This window comes from Protopterus annectens, chromosome 5.part0 (genome assembly GCF_019279795.1).
Source record: "Protopterus annectens isolate FY-2018-M chromosome 5.part0, PAN1.0, whole genome shotgun sequence".
In the NCBI taxonomy this organism is placed as follows: domain Eukaryota; kingdom Metazoa; phylum Chordata; order Ceratodontiformes; family Protopteridae; genus Protopterus; species Protopterus annectens.
In genome coordinates, this window is record NC_056735.1 from 280,068,822 (window position 1) to 280,084,869 (window position 16,048).

At 40.2% G+C, this 16,048-nt stretch overlaps 1 pseudogene; it reads right to left on the reverse strand.

Annotated features, from left to right (window-relative positions):
* The window catches only part of LOC122802021, a 62,144-nt pseudogene that overhangs the window by 10,287 nt on the left and 35,809 nt on the right, over window positions 1–16,048 (reverse strand).

Genomic DNA, 16,048 nt, shown 5'->3' on the forward strand with positions numbered 1-16,048 from the left:
CATTCATCCCACCCTAGCTATGCTTCCACAGTAAAGCAGTGCCTGCCCCCTGATGACACATCCAAAGAATATTGGCATATTTACATGGGCTGGGAAGCTCATTCTTGTCATAAGAGTAAGGTCTCATCTTAAGAGGAAATTCTTCTTTGGAAGAATTAGATCACCACTACTTTAAGCTAGTAAGCTGCCTATATGGTTAGATCTATTTTTACTTTGCTCATTTGCCTTCATCTTCAGATACAGAGTTCTGCATCTGCGAAGTGGCTTAGTTCTGTGCCTAAGGCACTATGAATCTTTAGTGCAGCAGACTTTGGCTTTTGTGATCTTGCCGGCAGCAGCTTCATAACTTCAGTCTTGTCAGGAATAGTTTAGCCTTTTGCAGAGGAATCGAAGATGTCCTTACATTCCCCGTTGCAGTATTTATTACAAATGGGAATTCCCTGCCATGAAGCCCACTGTCCAGCCAGTTTACCAAAGTCTACCATTGCTTTAAGGTACGCTGAACGTCACTTACACACTTCTTGTGTAGCATAGGGCATAAAGGTGATGTTCAGGTGTGCCATCCTCTGAACTTCTTTGCTGCCAGTCTGAATGCTGATTTTAACCATCAGCCTGTTCTGCTTGTTTGCCGTTTTTCTGTTTGTTGGCATTCCAGTGATTGAAGTCCTCACTGTTGCAGATTAGTACTCAGTTGGGTTTTTTTGTTCTTTTTCCTGATTGTTTTGTGCTGTTTGGGGGGCTATTGTCATCCAGGAAGGGTAAATGCCAGTGTGGGAGACTGATTCCCCACAAAGACTGCCACAATAAGTGTCGTTTTTACCTTGGTGCTGCTCACGACCATACTTCCTATTCAATTTGTCAGGCATTTGTCCCTAAACCTCTTTGTAGTAGGCTTTCTTCTCTTTCAATGTATCTTGAGAACCAGCATCTTAAGCTTCTTCCTAAAGATACTATGGATGGAACTTCCTGCCCCGAGGGTCAGCCACCAGGGAATAGAAGGTGCATAAGGTAAGACAGGAATCTTCCGCTGTCCAGCCTCTGCCGGATGTTTCTCCTGAGGTTATTATGAATCCAAAGACTCACCCAGTTGTTTTGTCAGATTCATCTATTGCATCTGGGTTGGAGGCCGGAGAGAATCTGGCAGGCAACATGTCCAACAAGGCTTTGCAAGTGTCTGTTTTGGACATTTAGGGGGAACCACGGCTGATTGTTTCCGAGGGGTCTAGAGGGGTTCTGCACTTTCTCTTTATGGAAGAAGTTCCTACTACAGTTGTGGAATGTCATCCTGAGTCAGGGCCTTCTCAGGATTTTAGGACTGATGTCACTTTAAAAAAGAAACAGAAAACTAATCATGTTCCGTCTGCTCCTAGGGATCCACAAAGTAAGTGGCAGGCCTTTACTCATGGGTTATTTAGTGCTTTACTGTTGTTAAGGGTTCCTGCTTCTCCTTGCTCCTCTTCTTCCCCTAAAAGGCCCAGACTACAGAATTCTTCTGAGGAAGAACTGGATTCTGATGATGAATCCCTTGCTTATTCTCCCCAGATTCCTTCTCCTTTAGACTATGGGCCTGAGGAAGAGGACTCTCATACTCTAGATAATCCTTCTGAGAAACTTTCCTTTGGGGACACAATATCTAGGATAATGGAATTTTTGTAAGTGGGATTGTGCCCAGGTTTTGGATATCCATAAGAGGTACTAAGAGTTACTGCAGATGGAATCTCCTAAACCTGCAGCCATTCCTCCTGTCTTGGCTGCTTTATTAGATATTTTTTCCAATGCTTCTAAGGCACTGGATTCTCTCCCCCCTACTCCTAAAAATCTAATAGGTTGTTAGGGTGCCTGAGGATTGTTCCTTTTTGTTTAAATGTCCTGCTGCTGATGCCTCTGTGGTGTCTGTAGCCTCTGATAAGCCGTCTCAATTGCTTCCTTCATCCAAGCTAGTGTCTTCTGACAAGGACAGCAGAACCATGGATAGGCTGGGTAAGAAACTTTATACTTTGGCTACCCTAGCTTTTAGGGCAATTAATTATCAGACCCAAATCTCTAGGTATGTGTTGGCTCTTCCTTTTCAGGCTTGTCAGCTTTTTTCTGATCTTCCAGACTCTGAGAGTAAATCTTCTACTCTTTCCTTGTTAGGGACTTCTTAAGTAGTTTGTCATTCTATCAAATGTAGTTTTGATGCTGCAGATGCCTCTTCTAGGGCTGCTGCTTTTGGTTTAGTTCTAAGGAGGTATTCTTGGCTTGGGCTTCAACCTTTACCTGATGATATTAAGGCTAAGTTGGTGGATGTTCCTCTGGATATTAAACATTTGTTTTGGGAAAACGGATGCTGGTTTATTTAAGTCTATTCATGACAAGGGGAATACTTTACAGCTGCTTAAACATTTCCTTGTTTCTCCTGTGCCTAAATTTCAGTGAAACTACCCTTGTAAGTCAGACTTTGTTTGTAGGCAATCTCACCCTCCTTGTAAAGGTAATAAGGGTCATAAATGGGCTCCTCCTGCTAAGGCCACTCAGACTGCAGGGATTCTAAAGCCTTCCTTTCCTGACAACCAGGTGCTGTCTGACTATCCAGCTGTTCCCAGCCACATTCCTCTTTATCTTCACCTTTCTCTTCCTGTTTGGCTCCAAATCACCCAGGATTCTTGGGTTCTATATATCATTTGGCAGGGGTACTTCATGGTGTAGATTTCCTACCCTCCTTTTATGGGCATTCCTCAGTCTTTTTGGGATCAACTTCTTTTTTTCCCAGAGGTTCTTCAAGACCTATTGTCTCAGGGTACTATTCAGGAGGTGCCTGTATCCCAAGGGGAGAAAGGGTATTATTCAAGAGTGTTTCTAGTACCCAGAAAAGAAAGTACTTGGAGACCTATTCTAGACCTCACTCATCTAAACACTTTTCTGAAGGTGCCTTCCTTTTTGACGTTGTCCCTTCTGTCCCTTTTTCCTCTCCTGCTCCCTCAGGCCTTTCTGGTGTCTCTGGGCCTCAAGGATGCTTATCTCCATATTCCAATCCATCCTCTTTTCAGGAGATTTTTGCATTTCTCTTTTTCTTCCTGGCATTTTTAGTTCTGTGCTTTGCCCTTTGGCCTTTCTACTGCCCCAGCAGTATTCACCAAATGCCTCACTCCTGTGATTGCTTTTTGCAGGCTTCAAGGGATCCAAATCTTTCCTTATTTGGATGACCTGCTGATTCAGGCATCCTCTCCAGAGGTCCTTTTGCAAAATCTTCATTTTACCATTTCTCTTCTTCAGAACCTGGGATTCATAATAAACTTCAAAACGTCTTCCCTGACTCCTTCTCAGATCATGTCTTTCTGGGTTCTAGGATTCAAATGGTGCCAATGCTGGCATCCCTGCCTCCTCCAAAGGCCTTAACTCTCATTTCTTACTTTCAAACTCTTCTTCCCTTGGCCTACATTCCAGCCTGGGTGTTTCTGAGAGCTCTGGGGGCCATGAGTTCCACTATTCTGATGCTCCTCCTGGCCAAACTCCACATGAGGAAGTTCCAGTGGTTTCTGAAGTTGGTGTGGCTTCTGCATGCACATCCTCTAGACTTTCCGGTTACTTTTCCCCTGTGTCTCAAGAATGAACTCGTGTGGTAGATTCACCAGCTGTCTCTGAATCCAGGGCTCCCTTTTCAACCTCCTCTTCTCTCTTAGGATCTGTTCACAGATGCTTCAGGTGTGGGATGGGGAGCAATGTTTGCCTCCCTGAAGGTTCAGGGAGTGTCGTCGCCTAGACAGAAGAAGGAGCATATCAACATAAAAGAGATGAGAGCTCTTACGTTGGCTCTTCAGGCCTTTTATTCTCTATTCTCTCCAGGGCCTCTTGAGGTATTCATGGACAATACCACAGTTATGTGGTATATCAACAAATGGGGGGGTACAAGATCTTACTGTCTTTGCTGGTTTTTACTTCTGGTGTGGGATCTGGCTATCAAGTATCAAGTGATTATTCAGGCAGTTTATATTCCTTCAGGTCAGAATATTGTGGCAGCCAATCTGAGAAGGTCCTTCACTCAATCCCATGAATGGCTGCTTCACAGGGATGTGTTTCTGGACATTGTTCACCAGTGGGGTACTCCTCAAGTAGATCTCTTTGCTTCCCCTCTGAACAGACAGCTTCCTCTGTTTTGTGCCAAAGTCCCAGGTCCTCTGGTATGGAAGGTGGATGCCCTCTCATTTTCTTGGGAGGGGATGTTTCTCTATGCATTCCCTCCCTGTCCTCTCATTCTGAGAGTCCTGTTCAAGATTCAACAGGATGCTCCCAAAATCTTGTTGGTGACTCCCTTTTGGCCACGACAGCACTGGTTCCCTCTACTTCTGCATCTAGCCAAGGGCAATCATCACAAGTTACCTCACAGGGTGGATCTTCTCACACAAGAAAGGGGTCTCTCATCCATCCCCACCTGTCCACACTTCAACTGACACTGTGAATGATAGGGTTTGATCCCTCATAGACACCTTTTTCTGAGGAGGCCAGGAACCTACTACTAGGAAATCCTACTTGTCTAAATGTAAGAGGTTTTCTATTTGGTGTCTTTCTCCTGACCTGGACCCACTTACTGTATATGTTTCTTTGTTTCTCTCTTATTTGCGTCAGTTGCTCATTGATGGTTTGGCCTATTCTTCTATTAAGGCCACTTATCAGCTCTTTCTGCTTGTTTGCCTTTAACTCCTCTGTTAGCTTCTAGATTTGAGGATAAGCAATTTCTTAAAAGCGTACTTAATATTAGACCTCCCATGAAGCCTGTTCCTCCTCCCTGGGATCTTAACTTTGTTCTGGAAAAATTGACTCAGGCTCCTTTTGAGCCTGCTGTTTCAGCTTCCTTGCAACATTGTTCTTGGAAGACAGTTCTTTTGTTTGCTCTTACTTCTACCAGAAGAGTGTCTAAGTTGCAAGCCCTTATGAATTGTCTGCCTTTTTTGATATTTCATGAGGACAGGGTTTCCTTGCGTACTAATCCTTCTTTCATGCCCAAGGTGGTTAATGAGTTGTCACTTAATCAGTCAATTAATTTACCTACTTTCCCCCCCTCCACAATCTGACAGTGAGAGGGTGCTACATAACTTAGATGTGCACAGACAGCTCAGAGTTTATTTGGATAAAACTAAAGCTATCAGAAAATCTGACCAGTTGTTTGTTTCCTTTCATGCTAGGTCTTTATGTTTGGCTGTTTTCAAGCAAACTAATTCCACTTGGATTTCAAAGGCTATTTCCTTTTATTACACTTTTCATGGGGAAAGCCTTCCTTTTTCTGTAAAGGCTTGTCCTACTAGAGCTGTGGCTTCTTCTGGTGCTTTTTTCAAAAGCTTAGACACTAATTTGGTTCTTGAAGCTGCTACCTGGACGTCTGTGCATACCTTTACCAAACGTTGCCAGTTGGATGGTACCTCCAGAGCTAGGGATGGTTTGCTGATGCCATTCTTCATGGCTTCTTAGAGGGCTCTACTGCTGCTTCCTACTCCCAAGTTTCTTCTTGAGCTTTGGCCTCTCCCATTTGTGATGAATACTGCAGCAGTGATTGTAAGGACATAGTACAGTTGTGTAAAATCTTAACATAACGGTGCAGTATTCCCTCCCTCCTTCCACCCCCCTAGCCTTTTTTCCTTCCTGGATGTGCCAGTTCTCCTTGGCATTCCTTGGACTGCTGTTCCTATTGGGGCAATAGGTTCTGATGATGGTATGCCTGAATGTCGCCTTTATGCCCTACACTACACCCAAAGAATGTGTAGGTGATATTCAGCATACTTTAAAGCAATGGTAGACTTTGGTAAACTTGCCAGACAATGCGCTTCACAGCAGGGAATCCACATTTGAAATGAATACTGCAGTGGTGAAGGCAAGGGCATATACCGCTATGGTCAGATTTTACTCAACTGTACTTTCACTTAAGTAACCCTTAGCATCAGTTTTCCATAGAAGAGTAGTATTTCTGGAAAAACTCAAAAGGTGATACAGCTCCCTTATAATCAGAGGAGTCTTGATCCCCACTTACCTGATTGGCAGCACCATCACCATATATTGCAGCACAGACACCACCGGTGCCATTATATTTACAAGCCATGCAACACCTGCCCCAAGAGGTATCTAAAGGAAAAATAAAAGACAATGTTAGTCCTTCTCTAGACATTTTGCACCTCAAAAGATGGAATGCCAAGCCCTTAAAACCTCAAACTTATTTATATTAAGTCAATGCTCATTATATGTGCATTAATATTTATGCATTACTCCGAAGGCTTTCTATTTGAGCAGGAATATTTCTCTGAATTTAATAAAGATAGGCAAGAGGTATTAAAATGCTTCTCCCTACCCAGGATTTTAAAAGCCAAAATTATAAATTCCCCTCCCAACACCATGTTTAGAGGCAGTCTTCGACTATGGTCTGCAACATCTTAAGGACCAGAGGCTGACAGTAGATATCATCCAGTTTAGTCTAGAAAACTTAACACCTAAAGCCTTCAAGTCCATTTACTAAGGTACAACATCTACAATATTAATACAGTTAGAGTTACCTGAGCACCCACTATGCCATTCCCACCATAGAAGTTTCTAGCATACAGATGCATGGATCCTCCTTTTCCCTTGGCACAACCGCTTCTTCTCCCTGAAGAAAGAAATATTAAGACCATTTGAGATACCTTACAAATGAAGCAAATAAGTCCACTTAATCATATGCATTAGAGTTCCCTAAACCCAAGACTGGATGCAGCTTACATCAAATAAAGATTTTTAGTAAGTTGTGCTTGACGTTATCTTTAGTGTCAAGGATCCAGTAACAAGGTGACAATCACTTTGTAGGACATTCTTCCTGAACCCCCTCCAAAAGAATTCAGTAATGGTTAACTGCCCCAAGGATTATAAGATATAGCACTACAGGACAGTGTTCACTATAGTCAAATGAGAGTTTTACCGTACAAACCTGTAAGCTCAGCCAGGATATGATTTACAGGAACCCCTCGAGTGAAGGTGAAGGCATGATCTCTGTAAGAGGTTATCAAGTGGTCTTCAGGTTTGAGAGCAGCTTCAATACCAACACAGCAGGCCTCCTGTGATAGAATTAGGAGAATTCAGTTAATTCTTTTATGAGGCACAATCAGCAAGTTGGCAACCACTGGGAGAGTCATGGACTTTACATTTAGTCATAGCCTTGGTATGGAAACAGGGTTTATATTACTCACCTGGCCATCATACAAGTGGCAGAAGCCTCTGATAATATCTTGTTTGAAGAGTTCATCAGTTTTCAGCTCCATTCTGCGAATTGTCTGCATTGTCTTGTAGTAAGACAGACCCTGCTCACGTGTAAGCACAGTTGTAGTGGGAGGTAATGTCTCAAGGAGGAAGCCATCACATTTCTTTGAAAAGAAAGAAAATTGCAATGAATGCAGTTAGACTGTTTCCCCCAAAGACATACAAGACACCTAAAGCTAGCAAACAGTAGCTTCACAAGTTTCACTCAGATGTAGGCCATTCTATCTAAATAGTATCAACATTCCTTCTGTCCAGACTGTTAATGTAGCAATTTGTTTACAGTTAGCATCAGGATGCCAAAGCAAGATAATAGCACTGGACTAGTGGCTGTGACAATGTCACAGGTGGCAACCTGCAGTACCAAGTTAGTATTGCCATGTTAGAGCCTACAACACTGAGAAATCTGAACTCCTCGAATAGCATATTTTATCCAAGTGGATACATTTATGACAGACCCTTGGCTGTAGGTAGATAGACTCATTCCAGAGCTGGAATGAATCATTCCTCAATAGGCCACTAGAATTATTAGCAAGGTACCAAGCTGCATTTCTAATACCTGAGAAAGTTTTTTTTAAATGTTAGAGCTACTGGTGGATAAAGTCTGTGGGCAATTACTGCCAGCACAAAGCTAGTCATATCAATAGGTCCAGTCTTTACTAGTTCTTTAGTATTGAGTTTTGTTCTAGATAAAGATTTCAGAGGGCACTGATAGCTGAAAGAGCCTTTAAAAGCAACAAACTACTTCCAAATAATTTGCAATATATTACATACCTTAGTTTCAAAAGTTGCTTCTGATGCAAAGTCTGCATAGTTACGGGATACAACCAAACCTCTGGCAGCCTGAAAGAAAGTTAAAAAGTAATTCTTTACATTTAGAAAGCAAATCTTGGAAATTTGTAGAAGCAGCATGTGTGTGTACTTATTCCTTCATCCTCTCTGAAGGATCTTGTTGATATCTACACCTTTAATCTGTTAAGCATACGCACTCCTCCCTCCATTATGAAAGGGCCTGAACGATCCAATAAAAAGAATAGAAAATGTATGTTTTTAATCATTATAGTACACTGTTGTGACTCTAGAAATTTGTCAAATGTAGGACAAAGACCTTAAGGTACTTACTGACTGCATCTAGTCATTACCGTTACATAGCTGGTGGTGTCTTGCACAAATTTACTGAAAAGGACTGCTGTATCCCCTCATTTTACATAAATTAGGGAAGGTCTGCAGCTTGAAAATCAAATTTTTTTCAGGATACTGAGAAGTTTTAATTTAAGTATCAATTAGTGTGCAGGTGGTCTCTGCCCCACAACATTTGTGGAAGGTAAGCTCAGAGTTTACTAGTTACTACATTAAAATCACTAGCATCTTACAAGAAAAATGTAGTGCCTTGCAGGAAAGAACTGTAATGATTTTATTAAAGAGAGTCATATTGGCAAAAGCTACACTATACACCCCTTGCAGATGCATGCTGCATTCAAGTGAAGAGGATGCTAGTGTCAAATACCACTGAGACAAAATAATTAATTGTTTGGAAGATTGCTGTGGTGTCAATGGATATGGGTATGAACATTGCACTGACTTCCCCTTTGCAAGAACTTACCTGTGCATAGAGCTATGTTCATTACTATTGGAAAAGGCTTGCAGAGGCAACTGTCACTACAGTTAATGCCACATGTTGGGGCATGGCATACCTTATGATCCTGCTGAAATGTGTTCCTATAAGGGCATGAAGCTGTGATGTGCCTTGTACAATTCCATCATATTTACAGGAATTTTTAAAAAGTGCAGTTAAGACCGGACGTACCCTGGACAGCAGATGCAAAAGCTGTAGTCTAATTGACAGATCTTGGCAGGGTTCAGCTTGTCAAATGGAAAGGGCTGGATTCACTCAATTCCTTCTTAATAAATCCAGAGTACAGAATACAACTTCTATTGGCTACAGTATTAAAGATGGCTCTAGTTATGAAGCATGCCAATAAAGGCAAACTGCTATCTGGGACCTGCAGTGTTCGGTACTGGCCCCATTAGTTAACTACATTTTGAGGCTTAGAGTAAAAACAAGCACCCTTCCCACTAAAGATGAAGGCACTTGGGAGTACAGAATTTTAATAGGAGCCATATGAAAGCTTTAAGCCTGTTTTACTATCAGATCTACACCCATCAAAAAAGCTACTGTACTCAAATCACTGTGTGTTACTGATCCAGAAGCAACCCTATTGCCAGGTACCTGGCTATTAGCAATATGGTGCGAAACCAATGTACAAGTGGCTGGAGCACAATCACAAACCACATGGATACCATTCTGAGGCAGCTTATTATTTGTTACAATTTAGTAATCTAGTACTTTCACAAGAAAGTGACTGATTTTACTAAAGTGGAAACTTCTTGTTTGTACTATTAACCTTTTAACCCCATTTAAAACAGGGCACAAGGTATGCTGCCTTTGCACTTTTTCCAGATGCAGTGATAAAGCACAACATACCTACAAACCCCAGCTATAGCAGTCTTGCTTTTAAATGCTTCAACATCCAAGTTATTGCACTAGCACATCACCCTCAGAGGGGTGGATTGAACAGTCCTCCATTTAGTTGAAGGAGGCCCACATTTAGGTTATAAATTCAGGCAATTCTGCAAGGTTGTTTTAGTTAGCTGAAACATCCAGCTTTTGGCGGTCAAATTATGGCTAAGTAATTGCCCAAAAATGCAAGACCCTCTCCTCTTAAAGTTCTGTTAACCAGATTTTGTGTGTTCACATATTCATGCTTAACATGTGTTTTTTGCCAAAGACATTTCAGGAAACATCTGCTTAGTTAAACAATATGGCAGGATCATGCCTCAGCACATCATCACAGCAATACTGTCCAGTACAGACATGGGTAGCAGCCTCCTGTGGCTTTCTTGCATGATTCTGGTGTGAAGCTAACTGAAGATCATCACAGTCCCTGACATGAGTTCACTAATGATATTTTTATGCAATTCTATTGAGAAGATAATTGCAGTGATCAGTCATAACTATAATTACTTCCTGAAGTCAGCTGTAACATTTACACTGGTTCTCACTTTTACTCAGTTATAAATCCAGGACAAAACACTGCATCTCCTGTATGTTTCATCTGAAGAGGATTATAGATTAACAGACCTTTAAAGCAGCTACGGTGATAGGAAAGAATTAGTTTATTCAGATGAAGATCATGGACAGGTTCCTTAGTGTGCATGACAATTTAGGTGACTACTGTAGTGACTCAAGCATGATGATTACACTTGCTGCATAGAAGTGCTCCATAGGATAGAGGGATGACCAATGCAATGACTTCCTATTTGCAAACAATCAACAAATGTGCTTATGACACTATTAAGCTAGCCACAAATCCCATCCAGTTTTGTCAGACATTGAGATAAGTTAGAATGGACAAGTGATCTCTAAACTAAGATTAACAAGCAACTGTTCCTTTTGACAATTACATTTGACAACTAACATCTTATCTGAAGGCCCTACCATTTATTAATCAGTTGAAGTCCATGAGATAACTCCAACAGTACACTGATAGCTGCAGATCACAATCACAAAATTAAGGTGCTTGAGATTTTATTGAAGTTTGTGAAGCTGAAATATGCTGAGTGTTTATGCAGAGTTAAAATGCTGTAGTGAAGCACACATACACCAATCAAAGCTGGCATAAGGAATGTTTTTAACAACTAATGGAGAAATGTTGGTTGAGATATCAGAAACGAAGATGCATAAAATACATGGAAAATTAATTGGTTCAGGAGAAGGCAAACACCTAATGCCACATAATGGTTTTGAAATTCTTTTTTAAAAAATGATTTGATTGTAATTCTACCCATGTTATACACCTTGCTGCATGCGTACCTTGCCCATAGTTTCTATGTAGGCAAAACTACTAGACCCATGGCAAAAATAATTTATGAACATAAAACAGCAGTTAAGAAGAAAGATAAAAATAATGCTTTAGCGAAACATAGTTTATTTGTACAACTTTCAGAAAGTATGAATTTTTGGTGCTGGATTATATTCAAGAATTTATTGGTGATTATAATAATTTGCTCGAAGTTAAAGAATTAAGATGTTATTTGTTATTAGTAGCGGATGTTTTTCCTAGGTTAAATGAAAATCTTAAAAAAGTGTATATTGAATTGGGGAAGGAAGTGATGTCAGCATTTAAATGGTTTAAGTTTGCAAGTATGTGTATTTCTGAGGGGTCTATATTATATGCTCGAAGTTTTAAAACTTTGACGCTCATGTAATCCTCCCTATATGAGTGAAATTTTAAAACTTCGAACATATAAAAAATAAAAACAAAAACAACCTACCTGAATGCTCTGAACCCCCCTGAACCCCCCATACCCCTGCTACTTAAATATACCAACTCCGAGATTGCACTACAGTGAAGTAAGATTGCTATAGGGGAATATTTCCTTTTACTTCACTGTAGCGCAATCTCAGAGTTGGTATATTTAAGTAGCGGAGGTGTGGGGGTGTAGCGGGCTTGCCCCCCTGGTTAGAGCATTCAGGTAGCTTCAGGGATGACCCATGTTATTTGACTGCAGGACTGCAGCCCCCCAGCTGTAAAAGAAAGAAGAAAGACCCAGCTGTATAAGAAAGAAACTAAACAAAAGATCACAAACTTTGGACTGCAACATCCGCAGGCTGTCCTGCTCTCACACACATCACCTCAGGATCGGTGACATCTCACAGGAGTGTGTGTGTGTAAAATGCCCCAGTTGCTGTATACAGAGAACACATGGTGGTGGGTAGGTTTTCATGTAGAATGCAGCCTGGGAAGTTAGCACTGAACCTGATCCTGGAATACCTCAGGCTTCAGCCCTGTATCTTGGTTGCAGGTGGCAAGGGCCTGAATTCCCTACCCACCACCATTTGTAAAACAATTTGCAGATTTTTGCCTCATATTTGTTATGTTCCACATAAAATCTGTGGTTTCTGTATTTTTGTTGCCTTGCACAATCAGTAGTGCAGTGGTGCAGTGGTAGTATTGTTGCCTGACAGCTACAGATTCTCTGATTTGATTTTTGGCTGGGGTGCCTTCTGTGTGGAATATGTATGTTCCCCCATCTTACAAAGACATATGTCGGGAGTGTTTCTGCCCAGGCCTCTGCTGAAAATTGGCTTTTGTTCTCAGACTTTCCTGGTTAACAAATGTTAAATAAATAAAAGTAAGAGGCATTTGAATTTCAGACTTCATATTCTTCAGAAAGTACATGGTAACACAAAACCTTTTATTCTAGCAATTTTCTAAGTTTATAGCATGGGTATTTGAAATTTGTCCCTAATTTTGGGACTGTATTCCCCCATTATTGGTTTCATCCAGGTTTTTTTGTTCTACGGTTGAGAGCTATGGTGAGAACTGAATTCACTGAATATGTTTGGGGGCTGTATTCCCCCATTACTGGCTTTGTCTACGTGTTTTTTGCTAAGAGATTGAGAGCTATGGTGAGAACTGAATTCACTGAATATGTTTGGGGGCTGCATTCCCCCATTATTGGCTTTGTTCAGGAATTTTGTGCTAAGAGGTTGACAGCTATGGTGAGAACTGAATTCCCTAAATGGTAGCCATTCAAGTTTCAGTCTTCCTCTCTTTCACAAAACAGATGATTTGGCATAGTGGCATGTTGCTCTGACTATTTTGCACAGGATCCTGGGTTCAGTACTTGGCAATGAAATGTATGGTGATAACACAGCATTTTAGTCTAGCAACTTTCCAACATTATAAAAGCAATGCTTAAAATATGTTCCTGGTTTTGGGCTTTTGTCCCCCCCCCCCAATAAATTTTGGCTTTTTCCAGATTTCTTGTGCTGAAAAGTTCAGAGAGACAGCTGAGTGTCATGTAGATTTTACAAGAAGCTGAGAGCTGTGGGGGAACAAAAGTTTAGTGCTACTTATGCTAAGCTTGCTTGTGTTGTTAACAGCACAACAGGTAGTGTACTTGCTTTTGATGCAGAAGGCTGTGGGTTCTACTCCCACAGTAGGTAGATGCATTTCTGATACTGTACTGTGTTGTAAAGGGGGTGGATACTACAGTCCTTCTTGGCAAAGGTAACTAGGAACCTGTTATCAGTTTGCCATCCATTCCCTATTGCAATATTACTAGCTTATCATTTTTTTAATGCAACATAGGCAATTTCTTCCTCAAAGGGCAACAGGCAATTTATTTGTAGATGGAACAATGAAATATAAAGTTGTTTGCTAGCAGCAACCTCTTCATTAGTTACAGATTTCTTTAATGTGGAATTATTTAGATGACTTATACTTCTTCAGAGATTGTGCATATTTACTAATACTGGTGGACTGTAGAAGTATGAGTAGACTTTTATGATGGATATGTTCTGAATTGGGCAGTTTTGTCATTATTGGCGCATGCATTTTGTCATTATTGGTGCATGCATTTTGTTTCATTGTTTACTGAAAAATGATCTGAATTGGGCAGTTTTGTCATTATTGGTGCCTGCATTTTGTTTCATTGTTTATTGGAAAAATGTTCAAAACAATAAATTTAAAACGCCCTCTAACAACTGTACTGTATTGTACAAGGAATATAATGTAATACCATCAGGAAGGTGTATCAAAGAGCACGTGTATGTTTCGTGTGCAAGAGGCCTATGATTTGAAAACAGCCTAAAGTTAATCTTTATCTGCCACTGGCAAAATGTATTTTCTTTGAATGTGGGTTTCAATGCTGTTTTAATGAATGTGAGTTTCAAGGGCAGAGAAGTTTTAATGCTAAGTCTGTTTTCATTTTGAGACTGCATTGCTTTGTTTAGCAGATGTCTTGGTGTTTGTGCTGCAAAATGCAAAATAAAACATTCAAATGAAGTCCAATCATCGTAGAAGTAAAGCAGTATGCACATTAGTGTTTATGGTAAATGGAGTGAAATAGCCAAGTAATGGTTCATTGGAATGGCTGCAGGGGGAAGCTCCATTCGACCATGATTTTGTGAGGGGGAAGGGCGGCAAACTCAAAGACAGCCATGGCTGAACTATACCTCTCAACTGTCCAGATTTTCACAGAATGAATAGATTTTTGCTTCTTATTTTTGGTTTGTTCCTCATAAAATATGTGGTTTTCTGGCAAATCATTTAGGAATTAAGTCACTAAATAATGACAGACAATGAGTTTCAGACTTCATAACCTTCAGAAAAATGCATGCTAAAGCAAGACCTGTTATATATCAACTGTCTCAGTTTATACAAGAGCAATTTTTAGTACTATTTATATGTTCTCCCAATATATTTGGCTTTGTCCAGATTTCCTGCATTAACAAGTTGAGAGGTACGTGCAAATAAATTGCTTTATAGAATTAGGCATATCCAAACCTCTCAACTGTCCCTGAGTTTGGCTCAAAATGTTGCTCTTCCCCTAATAATCCCTCTGCAAAATGGCAATTTTGGAAGAAAACATGGAGGGTTTACAATTAATAAATAACTGTAATAATCAGAGTTATAGATTACTTTTATTTCAGAAATGCATGTAGATTCTTTTATTTTGTCAGCTGCTCAAGTTGGCAGTACTACTATTAAAAAAGTGTCCCTTCTTTGACAGGTTCCCAGCTGTATTGTGTGGCTATTTTATATTTTTGCATCACATTTTTGGTCCATTTTTCATAAAATTGTGTTTTTTGGTAAATTAGTGGCAAATCATTAAAGACTGAAGTTAGAAAATAATGGCAGACATTTGAGTTTCAGATTTCATACTCTTCAGAAAATTCATACTAATGCAAGACCTACTATTCTATTATATTTCTAAGTTTATAAGAAAAATATTTAAAAATTGTCCTTATTTTTGGGCCTTTGTCTACTTCTATGTATGGCTTTGTCCAGATGCCTTGCTCTGAGGTTGAGAGGTATGACAAATGTGTCAGGGCCATCACAGTCAGCCAGAGATATTTAAAATTGTGACATACGTGTTGCACCCCACTCCCCCATGTAGTGACTCTGGATGTGTCCAAGCAAGGCAAGGATCAGTTATGCAGTGTAAATGTGCAGAGTATCCCCCCATCCAAGGTAGACACAAGTACTACAGTGGCTTTTCATCTGTCCTTGATTTTGCAGAATGTTCTGGTTTCTGTCATATTTTTATACTGTTGATTTATGCTTATTATTATTCAGAAAGTGCCTGTTGCACTGTATTTAAGTAACAATGCTTTAATGACCATCAGGTAAGCTTGTCAGAGATTGTAAGATGCAAGTAAGCTTTAATAAGCATACTGTTAAAGAATTGCCAACATTGAAAGCCTTTCTGTTGTTGCCATGCAGAGGATACTTACATAACTAGATAACATATAAGCCTTGGGTATTGAAATGCATATGACATTATTTGTACTAAAGGACAGGATTACAATATTTTAAGAAGCTCATTACATTTGTTGGAGACTTGCAGTCATCTCTGCAGGCTTTACCTGTAAACTAAACAGAATGCCAGTCTATCATGTGAGGTCCATACCCTGTGCAGTAATCATTTAAGCAATGTATCTTGAGCTTGTTTTTTGTTTGCTTTTCATTTTTTACTGTGATCTTGTTTTCCCCATGAAACAAGTCGATAGCTGTTGTCAGGTAGCAGGTCTTTTTTGGATAAGAAACATTTTTACAAGTGGCGGTATCACAGAGATTGCTACTTTCAGCATGTTACTTGGTACTTTAATAAAGCTGAATATAAATTATAATTAGAACTGCAGTGAAAGGAGAAGTGGTTTGAGGTGAGAGCTGCTTGTTTTTCTTATACTTGATTTTGACTGGCATTCCAGTAATGTATTTAAAAA